At 43.3% G+C, this 14,458-nt stretch overlaps 1 protein-coding gene across 16 annotated transcripts in view; it reads right to left on the reverse strand.

Annotated features, from left to right (window-relative positions):
- Window positions 1-13,370, reverse strand: part of DTNB (dystrobrevin beta) — a 278,523-nt gene extending 265,153 nt beyond the window's left edge. For 5 of the 16 annotated variants that reach the window (XM_053587753.1, XM_053587759.1, XM_053587754.1 and 2 more), the window contains exon 1: window positions 13,181-13,362. The gene's annotated coding sequence lies outside the window, so the exon portion shown is untranslated. Of the gene's footprint in view, window positions 1-12,805; window positions 12,889-13,180 lie in introns of those variants that run through there. The other 11 variants (XM_053587747.1, XM_053587757.1, XM_053587750.1 and 8 more) reach the window with 7 other exon arrangements.
- Between the last annotated feature and the right edge of the window lie 1,088 nt (window positions 13,371-14,458).

The following is a 14,458-nucleotide window of genomic DNA, read 5'->3' on the forward strand; positions in this document are numbered from 1 at the left end:
AAATTTAACAGAAGATAGGAACAGGCAATTCATGGAAGAGCCAGCAGAACAGAAATAGAAAATGCCTGTATATATAAAGTTGTATGTAATAACACACAACTAAAGTACCGTATTTAAGGATTCACAGTTGTGTATAAAAGCCATAAAGAAACCCAAGAAGTAGTTACCGCAAGAACCAGGACAGTGGTTACTCTGAGAGGGAAGGGGCCATCTGTGGCTGAGATGAATACATGAAGGGGCTTCAGGGAGAGATGGCAAAATTCTACTTCTTCACCTGGATGGTGATTACAGAGTATTTGCTGTATGATAATCCACTGAGCTATAATTTCTTTTAGTATCTGTTTTATTCTGTAATGCCAAGTTTGTAAGTTATAATTTACCCACACACCCAACAAATAAAAAATTAAGTCTGAGGGGCGCCTGTGGCTCAAAGGAGTAGGGCGCCGGCCCCATATGCCAGAGGTGGTGGGTTCAAACCCAGCCCTGGCCAAAAACTGCAAAAAAAAAAAAAAAAAAAAATTAAGTCTGAAAATACCGTTTATGTTGGTGAAAATACAAAGCAACATGAATTCCCATATACTCCTAATGACAGTACAAATAAATATAACCACTTTGAACACAGATAGTAAAGCTAAAAATCTACATCCCAGATTACCAAGAAGTACCCTTTCTACAATTATGTACTAAAGAGAAATATACAAGAATGCGCACAAAAATGTTTGTAAACACAAAATCAGAAACAGCCATCAAAAAAAGAACAGGAAAACTATAGTACAATCACACAACAAATACTACACAGCAGATCTACATTTATCAAGATGCATCAATTTCACAATGTTAAGTGGAAAACGTTGCAAGAGAATGAATACAAAATTATGGCCCTTATATAAAGATCAGAACATGCATAGTAATAAAAGTAGGGCCAGGAGGATAGTAAACAAGTGAGCACCTGGGGTACAACATTTAAGAAAGCATCATTGGCTCGGCACCCGTGGCACAGTGGTTAGGGCACCAGCCACATGCTCCCTGGGCTGGTGGGTTCGAACCCAGCAGGGCCTGCTAAAACAACAATGACAATAACAAAAAAATAGCCAGGCATTGTGGCAGGCGCCTGTAGTCCCAGCTTCTGGGAGGCTGAGGCAAGAGAATCGCATAAGCCCAAGAGTTTGAGGTTACTGTGAGCTGTGATGCCACAGAACTCTTGTCACGACATAGTGAGACTCTGTCTCAAAAAAAAAAAAGAAAGCAAGCATCATTCTTGGGACCATGCAAGCCCAAGAGTGAGGGTGTCCTTAAATTGGGGGCTCAACCTGGCCTGGCCCTAAAGATATTGCTTATGAATACACGCATACATAGCAGAAGTATCAAGAAGTATATGGGAATGATAATCACCAAATTCAGAAGAGCAAATAGCTCTACAGACAGAAGCAGAATCACATGACTGCAGAGCAGTACCAACTCTCTGGATGTATTTTATTTCTTAGGCTGTGTTCTAGGTACAATATCATCAAATCTTTATGCTTTATATGTCCTATTTTATATAAAATTTTATTTATTATATTAAGAGTATATGCTCTACTAAATCTTTTCCTGAGTGGTTTGGAGGGAAAAAAGCAGTTATCCATATTGTAGTTTAATATTTTATTATTGAAACAAAGTATACCAAATACCTTAAGTTCTATACTTTTTGTCTAAATATACATGAACTCTCACAAACTCCCCAATTTGGTATAGTAGTCACCATATCAACTCTTCAACAAGGTCTATCCGTATCCCAACAGTATCTGCTAACAAGTATGCATTTTAGTTTGACATCAAACTAAAAATACTAATTTGTGTATATTTTACTTCAGCCACTTTTATCAAATAGGAAAAATAAAAGTTTATGGCTTTTTGTCTTTTACTCCTAAAGTAAGAAAATTACAAACGGTGCCTCTAAAAGTTCATCATTGAGCTTAGCAAAACTGTAAGGCACTAGATTCATTGGAACATAACTTTAACCATCACTAAAAAAGGTCAATTCATTTGTGTTCATATTCTGAATGCTTAGCTTTTAAATATCTCAAGTGATAATATTAACCTATAATATCATTAGCAAATACCTTATAATATACTCAACTGTGTACATAAATCAACCATTTCAAATAATATTGCTAACAATTCTAAGTGGTTTTTTAGTTACTGATTCCTCATCAATCTAATTAAATCATCATTGTTTTTGTATTTTGCATTTGACTGACAACAAACTCATACTATCAACAGAATTACCCTGTTTTTTATTCCTGTGTATATGTGTTTGCATTAACACTTCAACTTTCAGTTGACTCTGAAACTTCAATCTGCAGTTTCCTTACAAGAATCTTTTTAAGCCATTTCCCTATTTAGCAAGGTTCACATCATTCAAATCAGATAATATACTATGAAAGACCACAGAACAGGCAAAGTGAACTACAGTATGTGCTAATCCAATGTAAGCAAACAAACAAGAAAGATCCGATTACTGACCCCTGCAGGTTATGGTGTGCCTCTATGCTCCCGGTTTCCCTAGCTTGTCATATCTGATACATGTCATCAGACATACAGGATGTCCATCTGGGGGCTAAATACTGGAAAAACTAGTTGCTTATTTTCATATTATACCCTGCCTAGAGGATGTTGCTCTCTAAAAACGTCAGGTGAGAAGACAGAACAAGCACTAGTCTTGAAGAGCAAATCAGGATTAAGGATATTAGAAGCAGATGAGGAAACTGAGAGTCTCAGTAGTCAGGCGACTTAGGCCTAAGGTTACAAGGCTAGGAAAGTGTGGGGTGAGGCAATGACTTAACTCTGTTTTTTTAAATATCAGGTTAATATGAGGGTACCAACAATTAGGTTACAATGTTTGCATTTGTTAGGTAAAGTCTCTGTTGTAGTTGTGTCCCACATCCAGGAGGTGTGCCATATATCCCTAACATTGTGGGAGCACACCAATCCCCCTCCCCTCTTCTACCGCCTCCTTCCCCTTCCACATCGCCCTGCCCCTGAATTGAATTACGTTTTTTCTCTTGTGTGGGTGTGTATTAATTCGTCTGCTGGCTTCATATTGGCATTCAGTACATTGGATATCTGCTTTTCCATTCTTTACTACTTTACTAAAAAGAATGTTTCAGTTCCATCCAGGTTAATACAAAGGATGTAACGTTTCTTTTTAACGGATGAATAGTATTCCATGATGCACATATACCACAGTTTATTAATCCATTCCTAGGTCGATGGGCACTTAAGTTGTTTCCATATCTTAGCGATTGTAAATTGAGCTGCGATAAACAATCCAGTGCAAACGAATGACTTGACTTTAAAGCCCATTCTCTTCCCACTGTGCCACATTGCTCCCTCAAGGGCAAACATAAGGGCTCAAGGAATAAGGAATGAATACAGGTCCCAAAACTGCAGTGCTGGAACAGACCTTAAGTCACAGAGTTCACGGGGTATGCAGGACAGTGCCACAAAGTCTGGACCCTTGTTTGTCCTTAATGCCTATTCTATTCTATGAAGACAATGTGTTTCAGAATTGGACTAAGTCTATAGGGAGAAGTTAAATAATTTCTACAGTAAAGGCTAAAGGAAAGAGGTGTCTTTGGAAATATTTCCAGAACATCTTTGTATTGCACCTCAGTGTTAAATAGCCTTCATTTTCTTTGGAGTTTTTGTTAGTTTCTTAACCCTTGCAGCTCTCAGCTACATCAAGGCAGCCAGGTGTCAAAACTTCTTGTGTCTAAGTTTCCATCTCCCAGCAATGCCCCTGATAGTTTTTCTCTGGACGTCCATTTAATTAAAAGTCAGTGATTGAGATTGTCAATGAGAGATTATCACTAATAAGTATTAGCTATAACTAACCAAACTTTATTAAAAGAGAACTAACTTCCTTCTTTCAGCAATATTCCCAAATATCTTTCCTCTACTGCTTTTGTCCTTCTCTTTAAGATTAAACAACAACAACAACAACAAAAATGCCAGGGTAAATAAATGTTTCTAAACCTTAGAGAATTTGATTTTTACAAATCAAGAGGGTTCTCTAAGTTCCAGTAAAAATAAAAATTTTTTTCAATAACTCTACTCCACTATAACAAAGAGCTCTGAGTCGCTAAATATAACCTCATAGGACTATGGTAAGTAATAAATAAATTGTGTAAAGCATTTAGCACAATCCTTGACAACAAGTAAGAGCCTCATAAACTCTATTATTACTGATATTATTATCTACTATTTGATTATAGTACACTCTTATAAAGCACTATTTTAATATAGTAAAGTTCTGTTACAAGGATGTTTAGTCCAAACCTGATTAATACAGCACCTCAGTCCTGTTGTAACTTATATAATGCTCTAATTAATATAAAATATATTAAATAAAAATATATAAAAATTCAAGATCAAAATGTGTTTTCTTTAAAGGTTTGTTTTTGTTATTATTGATAAAAATGAATTAACAGGTAACTCACATACTATCCATTTCTTTCTGTTACTCTGCCCTACTCTTAACATACTAAAGAAAAAAAGACAATAATTTCAACAAATGTCAAAAAAAGCTCTCAATAAAATTCAATATCCAAGCCGGGCGTTGTGGCGGGCGCCTGTACTCCCAGCTACTCAGGAGACTGAGGCATAAGAATCGCCTAAGCCCAAGAGCTGGAGGTTGCTGTGAGCTGTAAAGCCAGGGCACTACCGAGGGCGATAAAGTGAGACTGTCTTTAAAAAAAAAAAAAAAAATCAATATCCAATAAAAATACTAACCGAGAACAGAAGAAAACTTCCTTAAATTCACTGAAGATACCTTCCCCAAATCATCAGTAAGCATCATATCTAAAAGGGAAAGACTGAAAACATTCCCATTCAGATCAAAATGCCCATTACCATCTCTCCTTTCTTGTACTGGGGGGCCTCAGCAATACAATAACAGGAAAAAAAAATGAATCCTAGAAAGGAGAAAGAAGCCTGGTCAATTAAGTCTAGTCAAAGTAGCCCAGTAAGTATAAACTGATACACCCTCTCTACTCCAAATACACAATAAGGGATATAATATATTTTTAAGTAATTTTTTTTTTTTTTAAGAGACAGAGTCTCACTTTGTCGCCCTCGGTAGAGTGCCGTGGCATCACAGCTCACAGCAACCTCCAGCTCTTGGCTTAGGCGATTCTCTTACCTCAGCCACCATAGTAGCTGGGACTACAGGCACCCGCCACAACACCTGGCTATTTTTTTGTTGCAGTTTGGCCGGGCCGGGTTCAAACCTACCACCCTTAGTATATGGGGCTGGCGCCCTGCCCACTGAGCCACAGGTGCCACCCTAAGTAATTTTTTAAAAACCTGCAAAAGACCAAAGGCTCAAAAACAAGATAAACCTCCATATGGTTCAGAAAAAGAACAGATACACAAAGATGGAGCAGGACTGAAGCCACAGGCTTGCTTGTGAGTCCAGACAGGTGTATACATCCCACTGAGCAGTAATGACACGGCACATGGAGACATCTGAGCCAGACAGACTGCATAAGGCCAGGGATGATGTTGGAGCTGAAAGGGAACTGAAAAAACACGGCTGCCAATCTACACCTGATATAACGCTCTGGACTTAGGAAAGTGGGATCAAACAAACACAGCCTCAGGACCAGGAACTGAAGCAAGATACACACTCTGTGAGAGGATCTAAAATAGCCCAATTACCTCAAAGCACAAAGCCTCTGGCCCACCATTATTATTAAATCTGATTCCAGACCAGGGTCCAGGAGGTCGGCTGGACACACCTAAAATACCACCACACAAAAAGGATGAACACAGAGAAAGAAAAGAAAAGAAAAACAAAAGCAGAAGTACTCACCCTCAAAATTAGTCTACCATTCAGAACTTCAAAACACACAAAGAAATATAATGCTGAGAAAAACAGCCAACAAAAGAAAACAATTGAATGTGAATACATTCCAGAAAAGTCTGACAACGATTTATTTTATAAGTATATTTAGGGTGCTAAGACATAAATTTTAAAAACTGTTGAAAATGCAAAATGGTACTGTTACTTTGGAAGGCAGTTTAGCAGTTCCCTACAGAGCTAAACATATTCTTACCATATGATCCAGCAATTGCTCTCCTAAGTATTTTCCCAAGTTAGCAAAAAACTTATATCTACACAAAAACCTGCGCACGAATGTTTATAGTGGCTTTATTTGTAATTGTCAAAACTCAGAAGCAACGAACACGTCCTTCTGTAGGTGAATGAAGAAACAAACTGCAATACTCCCATGCAATGGAATATTATTTAGCACTTAAAATAAAAGAGCTATCAAGCCACAAAAAGACACGAAGGAACCATAAATGCATATTGCTAAGTGAAAGAAGCCAGTCTGAGGGGCGGCACCTGTGGCTCGGTCCGCAGGGCGCCGGCCCCATATACCGAGGGTGGCGGGTTCAAACCCGGCCCCGGCTGAATTGCAACAACAACAACAAAAAAAGAAGCCAGTCTGAGAAGCCTATGTATTATATAATTCCAATTATGTAACATTCTGGAAAAGGCAAAACTATAGGCAGCAAAATCATCAGTGGCTGCCAGGCTGAGAGTGAGGGGGCGGAAAATGAATAGGTGGAACACAGAGGAGTTTTAGGGCAATGAAATGACTCTGTATGATACTGTAATGACACTTCATGTAATGACATTAATGACACATGACATTACCCATTTACCAAAACCCACAGAACTGTACAATACAAAAAAAATAAACCCTAATAGTTAATATTAGGATCATCAAATGTAGCACTCTAATGCAAGATGTTAACAAGAAGGGGAAATGCATGGAAGAGAGTATGTGGGAACTCTCTGTACTATACGGATATTTTGGTCTAAGTTGTATTGATCTATTTTTATTCAGCTATGTATATTGTTTGCTTTTTGTTGTTGTTTTTACAGACAGTGTCTCACTTTGTCGCCCTCCATAGAGTGCTGTAGCGTCACAGCTCACAGCAACCCCCAGTTCTTAGGTGATTCTCTTGCCTCAGCCTCCCAAGTAGCTGGGACTACAGGCACCCGCCACAATGCCTGGCTATTTTTCGTTCCAGTTTGGCCGGGGCCAGGTTTGAACCCGCCTCCCTCAGTATATGGGGCCAGCACCTTACCCACTGAGCTACAGGCGCTGCCCAGCACCTGGCTATTTTTTGTTTGCAGTTTGGCCAGGGCCAGGTTCAAACCTGCCACCCTCAGTATATGGGGCCGGCGCCCTACTCACTGAGCCACAGGCACCGCCTATGTATATTGTTTTAAAATATATTATCACTGCCCTGATACTCGGGAGGCTGAGGCAGGAGAATCGCTGAAGCCCAAGAGCTAGAGGTTGCTTTGAGTCCTGTGACATCATGGCACTCTACTGAAGGCGGTAAAGTGAGACTCTGTCTCTACAAAAAAAATAATACATATATTATCACTGACAATTCTACTTCTGGGTATGTACACAAAAGAATTAAAAGCAGAGGCTTAAACAGATGTATGTATATGAATGTTCACAGCAGCATTATTCACAATAGCCAAAAGGTAGAAACAACCTCAACGAATGACTGAATAAACAAAATACCCTAGTATATACATATAAAGGAATATTATTTGGTCTTAAAAAGGAAATGTTGGGGTCGCGCCTGTGGCTCAGTTGGTAAGGCATCGGCCCCATATACCGAGGGTGGCGGGTTCAAACCCGGCCCCAGCTGAACTGCAACCAAAAAATAGCTGGGTGTTGTGGCAGGCGCCTGTAGTCCCAGCTACTCGGGAGGCTGAGGCAAGAGAATCACTTAAGCCCAGGAGTTGGAGGTTGCTGTGAGCTGTGTGATGCCATGGCACTCTACCGAGGGCCATAAAGTGAGACTCTATATCTACAAAAAAAAAAGGAAATGTTGACACTTACTACAATACGGAAGAACTGTGAAGACATTATGCTAAGTAAAATAAGCCAGACACAAAAGGACAAATATTATTTGATTCCTCTTATCTGAAGCATTATCTAGAGAAGTCAAATTCAGAGACACAAAGAAGAATGGTGGTTGCCAGGTGCTGGGGAGAGAAGAGAAGGGGAAGTTAGTGTTTAAGGGGTACAAAGTTTCATTTGGGGGAAGATGAAAGTTCTGGAATGGACAGTGGTGACAGACACACAATGATCTGGATGTTCTTAATGCCACTGACCTTTACACTTTAAAAGGGTTAAAATAGTAAATTTTATGTTATACATATTTTACCACAATAAAAAAATTACGAAGAAAGTGCTAAAAAACTTGTTATCCAAACTATAAAATATATATAATATATACATTTTATATGTATATATATACACACACACACACTCTTTATGTCATGAACTTTATGTCCACCCTGTGCATATCTTCATTTTACCATACATAGAATTAAATTCCACATAAAAAGCAAAACATTTAGAAGACAACACAGAAACATATTATTCATACCCCAAAGTAGAGAAAAAATTCTTAAACCAGACACACACAAAAGATAAGTCATGTAAGAAAATTTTTTCATAAATATAACATTAAAACTTAAAATGTATAAAATAAATAAAAATAGGTAAAACTTAAAATGTATATACAACCAAAGACATTGGTAACAAAGGGAAAGGAAAGCCTCAGACTGGCAGGATACATTTGCAACACATATATCCACCAAAGACTTAGCAGCATAGGAAGTAACTCACTCCACTGTTCTTCAGTGAGTGAAAGGCTACATAAACTGTGATTTAAGTCTACACCTCAATAGTTCAGCAGTTAAAAATAAATGGACCAGATCCACAAGTAGCAACATGGTTAAAGCTCCATCAATTATAACTTAAACACCTCTCTGACCCAGCAATTCTATTTTTCATGCACTGTAGCAACCACAATGAGAGGAGGATTAAATAAACTACAATATAGTCCAATGCATACCAAATAAGACATTGTACAGTAGTTAAAAGATTAAGGTAGATCCCTCTGTTCCAAAATGGAAAGATCTCAAAAACATTTGTTGGGGAAAAATCTGCATAACAGTATGATGTCACGAACGGGGTGGGGTGGGGGGACACATTAATAATGTTCTGTATTCCTGTATTACCTATATGTACGACAATGCACAGAGACAAGTCTGGAAGGATCACAATAAATTGATAACCAGTTTTGTAGGGAAGGGAGTCTGTCAAGGGGGCTTTTATTCTGTCTGTACCGCTGAAATATTTTACAAGCAAGTGTACATTCTGAGCCATCTGCAAAGTTGCAGCACACAGCTACCACAGGAGCTGCTACGCACTGGGACTCCAGTGTGAACACCACCTCCTAAGCTGGGCAGTATATGGCCTACACACTGGACGCCACAGCTCTGATGCTTGGGTAATTAGAAATAAATGAAAGGAGGGCGGCGCCTGTGGCTCAAAGGAGGGCCATATGCCGGAGGTGGTGGGTTCAAACACAGCCCCAGCCAGAAACTGCAAAATAGAAAAAAAAAAAGAAAGAAAGAAAGAAATGAAAAGAGATGGAATAGGAGACTAACTTCAAATCAGCATGAAGGAACTTTCTGAAGTAGCAGAAATTTCTATATCTTGACTGGAACAGTGGTTGGTTACAAAGTATACGGTAGTCCCCTCTTACCCACTGTTGTGCTTTCATGGTTACAGCTACCCTCAGCCAACTATGGTCCCAAAATATTAAATGGAAAATTCCAGAAATAAACAATTCTTTTTTTTTTGTAGAGACAGAGTCTCACTTTATGGCCCACGGTAGAGTGCCGTGGCGTCACACAGCTCACAGCAACCTCCAACTCCTGGGCTTAGGCGATTCTCCTGCCTCAGCCTCCTGAGTAGCTGGGACTACAGGCGCCCGCCACAACGCCCGGCTACTTTTTTGTTGCAGTTTGGCCAGGGCTGGGTTTGAACCCGCCACCCTCGGTATATGGGGCCGGCACCCTGCTCACTGAGCCACAGGTGCCGCCCCACAATTCTTAAATTTTAAACTGCACATTCACCATTCTGGAAAGTGTAGCAAAATCTCATGCAGTCCCATTCCATCCCACCCAGCATTTAAATCAACCCTTTGTCCATCAGAGCCACACTTACAAGCTACTTGCTATTACTCAGTAGCCATCTAGGTTATCAGATTGGCATGACATCACAGCGCTGGTGTTCAAGTAACCTTTATTTTATGCTTTTTGGTTTGGGGGTGGGGGATTTGTTTGCTTTGACGGAGAGGTCACCCTTGAGAGAGTGCAGTGGCATCATAGCTCACAGCAACCTCGAACTCTTGGGCTCTAGTGATCCACCGGTCTCAGCCTCCCAGAGTGCTAGGATTTGGCCACCACGCCCATGAGCCACCACACCCAAAGTGCAAGAGCAGTGATGATGGCAACTGGGATATGCCAAGAGAAGCCAAATATACGAAGTTAGTGCCTAGCATATAAATTAAACTTTATCATAGTTACAAATGTATAGATAGGGAAAACAGTGTATATAAAGAATTCTGCATTAGCAGCAGTTTCAGCATCCACTGGGGATCTTGAAACACATCCCCAAGGATAAGGAGGGACTACTGTACACATTTTTTTTTTAAAGGTATGTTTTGTTTTGTTTTTTGTAGAGACAGAGTTTCACTTTATCGCCCTCAGTAGAGTGCCGTGGCGTCACACAGCTCACAGCAACCTCCAACTCCTGGGCCTAGGCGATTCTCCTGCCTCAGCCTCCCAAGTAGCTGGGACTACAGGCTCCCGCCACAACGCCCGGCTATTTTTTTGTTGCAGTTTGGCCGGGGCCAGGTTTGAATCCACCACCCTCGGTATATGGGGCTGGCGCCCTGCTCACTGAGCCACAGGCGCCGCCCCTGTACACATTTTTTAAAATTCATTCAACCCTGTATACACAGGAAATCTGTCCATTTTACCATTATTGATATGTAAAGTACATATCAATAAAGTTGATTTTTAAATGAATATAAATACATAAATATCATTGAGAGAAACTGAAACGAGGTGCCCCAAATTGCAGAACCTAGATACCCCCAAACAAGAACTAGCAGACACCTGCAGGTTGCACCCTGCAGTCCTAAAACAAATGCAAAATTAATTTACTTTTTCAACCCCTCCTACACAATGCCAAATTTAGATTAATATTACCTTTTTTTTGGTAAAAGGAAACTAAGGCCCTGAGAGATTAATATTAAAGACATAACATAAGGGCGGTGCCTGTGGCTTAGTGAGTGGGGTACAGGCCCCATATACCGAGGGTGGTGGGTTTAAACCCAGCCCCGGCCAAACTGCAACAAAAATACAGCAGGATATTGTGGTGGGCACCTGTAGTCCCAACTACTTGGGAGGCTGAGGCAAGAGAATCGCCTAAGCCCAAGAGCTGGAGGTTGCTGTTAACTGTGACGTGGGCGACAAAGAGAGACTCTGTCTCTTTAAAAAAAAAAAAAAAATGATGTAACATAAATGGTAAGTTAAAATTCCATAGGTTCTAATTTTCTAAGTAGAAGTTTGTCTCTGAGGCATAGTGGCCACCCCAAAACTCTGCCAACATTACAACTGCACAACCCCCTTCAGAGGCAATTCCACTTTTGTATGATCAAAATCCTCAGAGAACTCATAAAAGGTCAAGTTTTAATTTGGCAGACAAAGTAACCCAACAGGCATGGCAACCCAGGGAACTCAAACAGCAGCCTGGAGCTCAAGAGTTCAGAAACTCAACCAACACAGAGGACAGGTAGGATTCTAGCCCTTACAGAAGAGCAGAGATACAAACATTCTCCTACGGCAGATCTAAGATACAAGAAAGACAAAAATGAAAAAGGGCATGCTAGACAAAAGTACTCTCCTTCTTCCTCAAGAGATAAAGCCAATGAGAGAAGGAACAAAATAGGATGATCTCAACCAAGGACCAAAGTAGCAAGGTCCTGAGCGCCAAAGTGCAAGAAAACACGTGAAAGTGGTAGCACGGCCGCAGGAAAGCACCACTTCTCCACCTTAGCCATTGCTTTAACATGCCCAGAACTAAAAACCTCGGTTACCTCAGATGGCAAAAAAAGAATATGAGCAACACTTGAGGAACAGCCATAACCCTACAGCGACTGATACCGCCTAGTGTAAAATGTACCCAAACCTTGCTTCTTTCATTCAGGCAATAGACATTAATGGCGCAACTGTTGTGAGCCAGGCAATGTTCTGAGGATTTAGCAGTGACTAGTCATAGAGCTTAATTCTAGGTGGGAAGGAAGGAAACTTCCTTCCTCTTTCCAAATGTCCAATCCCCTCTCCTCCTTAAACTGCTGCTCCGAAGATCCTTCAAAACTCTTCCAAATTTCTCCCACAAGCTTCTTTCACCTTCCTGCTTTGTCCCCCAAACCAAGCGATTTATGGCTCCAATTTCCCAATACTGGCAAAAGACAAAAGGGACCTCAAGTGCACAGGGCACGGAACAGAGAATGCAGCGCTTGTTTATGCGCATACTTTCGCACACAAACTACCAGCACCTCGACAGCAAACGGTATCTGTGTTTCACACTATTTCGTGGCCCCAGTGCTTACTACAATTCTCTACCCTTGAGAACAAATCAATACACGTTTGCTAAGAACGCTGGAAGGTCTTCCTAATCCCAAGGCCTGACACAGGAATTTAACAGCGAGCATTCGTCAGCCGCATCCTCCCGTCTCTCAGGACATTTTCCTTCCACGGTGACCTCGATGGAGAGGTTCAACGTTAGGCGTCTCAGAAAACAGTGTTTTGGGGTGATCTGAAATAAATTCCCTTCCCTCTTTCAGGGCCTGCCTGCCTCACCTGCCCTCTGCCAGGACCTGCCTCTTTCGCCACTTCAGCACCTAACGCAGAGCCTCCTCCCAGCGTGCGGGCTCCGGTAGCATCTGCCCGGCGCCTGCAACCCGGCTGCGCGCCCGCCCGGAGCTCACGGAGCGCTCGGGACCCGCCGACCCCCGGCCCAGCCTCGGCCCCCGGCCCGGACTAGGGCAGAGCGCGGCGCCGGCCCCCTAGCAGCCGCGCGCGGAGCGGCGGCCCGGGCCCCGGCCCCGCCTCCCCCGACCCCGCAGGCTCCGGCGGTCCTTGCGCAGCGCGGGCTCCCTCCCCGCTCCTCGAGGACGCGAGGCTGCAGCCCGGTCCCCTCTGCCGCTTCCCCCGGGGCCCGCCGCGGATCCCCACCTTGCTCACTTTCCGCCGGACCCGGGGGCGTCGAGAAGGTCTCTGGCCCGGCCCCGCGTTGAAGCAGCGGCGGCTCCCGCTCAGGCCCCGAGCCGCCCTCGCGGCGAAGGTTCCCGGCTCCCGGCTCGCGCCGCCTCCCCGCCCGGCACGCGCAGCGAGCCCGCCCCCGGCGCCAGGGCGCGAGGGCGGAGGGCGGAGGGCGGAGACGCGGGCGCGGGCGCGCGCCGCCGGCGAGGGCGCGCGGCTGGGGGCGGGGCTTCCGCCGCGCCGTGGAGGTGAGGGACGAGGCCGCGCGGGACCCGCCCCCGCCCCTGGCCCGCGGGGTTCCGGGCGGGCGGGAAATTTGGCCCTTCGGGCTTCCACTCGCGTGTGCGACCGGCGGCGGGGCGCGTTTCGGCTCGGCAGGTATCTACCGGCCAGCTGGACGCTCCCCCGACGTGATTACAAGGTAAAGAATGCAAAGAAGCATCCCCGTGAATCATTCATCCCTCCTGGAGCCTGCGCCCCTGCCCTGAGTGACTTTCCAATGAACTCAACTCCACCAGTGGCTGAGTGCCTGGCGCTGTAGCCCGCGGCGTGTGGCCCCGGGCACCGTCACGGCCCCGGCCCTGAGGAGCGCATAACTCCGCGGGGAAACAGCCGAGTGAACAACCAGGTCCGCTGGCCCGTGCAACCACGCCACGGTAAGATGCCGCCGGAGGGCACGGGAGGAAAAAGTCACTTCCGCTGGGACGACGCCGAGGGGTTCCTGGAAGAGGTGGCATCTGTGCTCAGCCTTAAAGGAAGAAGAGGAAAGAAGTCCTGCGAGGAGAAAGGGAGAGCACGAAGGCTGGGAAAACAGCTTAAGCAAAGGAGCAGGAGTGCTGGCCCGTTTACCGTCTCAGCACCAGCTTTTTTGTTTTTTAGCATTTTTCACTTTTTATAGAATCTTTTCCAAACTATGTGAAATAGGAGATGGTGCCAAGTTAGGAAGAGCTAAGCCTTTTTTAATGGCCCAAATGGTCATTTTTCCCAACCTTATTTAAGGCTCAAAACAACAACGTCCTTTAAGGGCTATTGGCTGTAAGCGCCCAAGGTAGGTGACCCCAGGCCAATATGCTTTCAGTCTGATTTTTACTGCTTTTTGGCATCGTTTGGTAAGGCAGATTGTGCCAGCTCGTGCTGCTGCCTGCCCACAGAACATTCTCCTCCTCTCATCTTATTTTTAAACTCCTATGGTTAAGGAAATGCTGATAATCAAGTTTGTTAAGTGAGAGTAAATAGGTTCCTGAAAAAAGG

Source organism: Nycticebus coucang, chromosome 4, assembly GCF_027406575.1.
Source record: "Nycticebus coucang isolate mNycCou1 chromosome 4, mNycCou1.pri, whole genome shotgun sequence".
Lineage (NCBI taxonomy): Eukaryota > Metazoa > Chordata > Mammalia > Primates > Lorisidae > Nycticebus > Nycticebus coucang.